We start from the raw sequence: 2,562 nt of genomic DNA on the forward strand, positions 1-2,562 counted from the left end.
AATTCTGTCTCAGAGACCAGAGCCTTAGGGTTCTAGATCCTTCTCCATCTATATGTAATTTTTCTGCCCTTCAGAGTATAGTTCTGTTCATTGGTTGTGCCTACATTTAACATAGTATCTGCCTTCTCTCCCATCCTAGATGTAATCCCAGAGTTAGAAATTCCCTTACCAACATCATCAGATGACTGCACAAGAGATACTCTTTGATCTCTGGGCCAGAAAGTGATTCCTCTACTGTCACTCTTCAGGACAATTTATTTAGGGAAGAGTTATAGAATGAGCAAATCCATCTAAAACCAACTTTCTTTCTTGGCAGCTGAGGACTGAAGGGTATTGTTTTAAAAGCCTTCTTTAAGGCTCTAGGTAACTCTATGTTTTTCAGCTTCTGCTATCTATAGAGAATACACTTTCTCTCAGAGGACTAAAATACCACATGGTCTCTACCTTGTTTTGGGGATACAGCTGTAACCACAGCTAGAATTTTCTTAGTCTGAGTTTGATCTTTTCCTGTGTGTGTTCACTAGCTTAGGGATTTAACTATTCTGAAATTACCAGAACCAAGCTCAGTAAGCTCCTGATTTGTACACTTGGAGGCTCCTTACAGGCAAGAACTGTGCTTTTTGGTTCTGCACCCCTAGCACTTTAGTACCCTGCCTGGAATGTAGTATTGTTCCATGAAAGCACTCCTAGAGATAGATTCTGTCAAGAACTGTAAAGGGTCTGAGTTTTACCCTACTTGCAAGTTAACAAGTTAGCCTGTCACAGTCTCATGGATGCTAGTAGAAGACATAAGACTCCTGAGTCAGAGAGAAAGTAGCTAGTAGTATTTGCCTCTTTAAGTTGGTTCCCCAAGACCTAGTTTTCAGAGGGTGATGGGAATAGGGCCAGGTAGCGTCTGTACATTAAGAACTCTGAGCTTAGGGATTCAGAACCTTTGTTTTTCTTATTAGAATTGTTATGGCTTTATATAACCAAATAAAACTCACACATGAGCTCTCTATTCATTTCTTCACTGTGCCTCCTGGCGTTGGGATTGGTGACTCACGGCCAGCTGGGCTGCTCTTTCCATGATGGCTTTGAGGTTCTTGAAGGAAATGTGAGTCATCTCAGCACAGTAAAATTTGTTGCACATCAGTAGCACTTGCAGCTTTGTGATGTTACAGACCAGAAACTTCTAGAAGCCATTAAGCAGCATGTGCTTCATTTTCTTATTGCTACTATGTCCAATCTTGGGCATCAAGATCTGGCACTTGAATCTTCTCTGTACCCTGTGGTCAATGTCTCTGAGTTTCTGCCAGTTATGCTTAATTTTGATATATCAGGCTGGCTGGTGCTGGATGAAACTCTTGGTCTTCTTTTGGATGATTTGGGGCTTCATAAACTGTCTGAAAGCAGTCATGATGCTGGGTTGGAGATGGATGCTACCGCCTCAGAACCTTTTATAATGGGTAGTTAACATGCTTACCCTTTACTCCGGAAGGACACATTATTGCCATCAAACATTCTTGAAAAGGTAGTCTGGGACAAAGTGCAGTCAGTGTCTCATTTCCAAGACATGCAGAGATGGGAGTGGCCCTTGGAGAAATGTCTCAAGAGATGGTTGAAGTGAGACAGAGGTAGCAGCAGTCTGAAGTTCACTTGCTCTTGTCCACCCCAATCTCAGAAGCCTCCAAGGGCAAGCAGTTTTGTCAGTGTTTCTGAAAAAAGAAGCACTCTGCTTCTTCTGCCTTCTACATCTTTGGTGGGCCAATACTCTCTGCCTTGAATGCCTTTTTCTTACTTCTCTACTATGTAAATATCCTTCCAGATCAGATTCAAACCCCAGGTCTCCTGTAAAGCATTCCCTGACCAGCCCAACTCACAGTGATTTCTTCTCCAATATTATAGAGTGATTATCATTATCTATATCAATCATATTGACACTTAGGAAGTAATAATAATATCAACAACTCTAACATTTGTGTATCATTTTATGTTTTACAAAGTATTTTTACACAAAGTATTCCCTTTGACTCTCATAACAATTTAAGAGACATGCATTGAAACATGTATATTATCATATGTGAAACGGATCACCAGTCCAGGTTCGATGCATGAGACAGGGTGCTTGGGGCTGGTGCACTGGGATGACCCAGAGGAATGGGATGGAGGGGGAGATGGGAGGGGGGTTCAGAATGGGGAACACATGTACATTCGTGGCGGATCCATGTCAATATATGGCAAAACCACTACAATATTGTAAAGTAATTAGCCTCCAATTAAAATAAATAAATTTATATTTAAAAAAAAGAGACATGCAAAGGAAAATACTGTATTTTCAATTTACAGATAAGGAAAGGCAGAAATTCAGAAATGTGCCCAAGATTACCTAGTTAATAAACCCAGGTCATCAGATTTAGCATTAGTTTCCAGGTTCACAGTGGCTGCACCGTGTCATTTCTTGTTGCTCTTTAAACCTCCAAGTGGATTTATTTCATACAACGTTAAGTCTCAGAGAGACTTGATAGTTTCTCTCCAATCAAAGAGTAGAGGAGGAGATTAGGGTTACAGCGGAGTCTAGTG

At 40.9% G+C, this 2,562-nt stretch overlaps 1 pseudogene; it reads right to left on the reverse strand.

Annotated features, from left to right (window-relative positions):
• Nucleotides 1-963: 963 nt before the first annotated feature.
• On the reverse strand, nucleotides 964-1,399 carry LOC136172630 (large ribosomal subunit protein eL32-like; annotated as a pseudogene).
• Nucleotides 1,400-2,562: the final 1,163 nt, after the last annotated feature.

This window comes from Muntiacus reevesi, chromosome 7, assembly GCF_963930625.1.
Source record: "Muntiacus reevesi chromosome 7, mMunRee1.1, whole genome shotgun sequence".
Classification (NCBI taxonomy): Eukaryota; Metazoa; Chordata; class Mammalia; order Artiodactyla; family Cervidae; genus Muntiacus; species Muntiacus reevesi.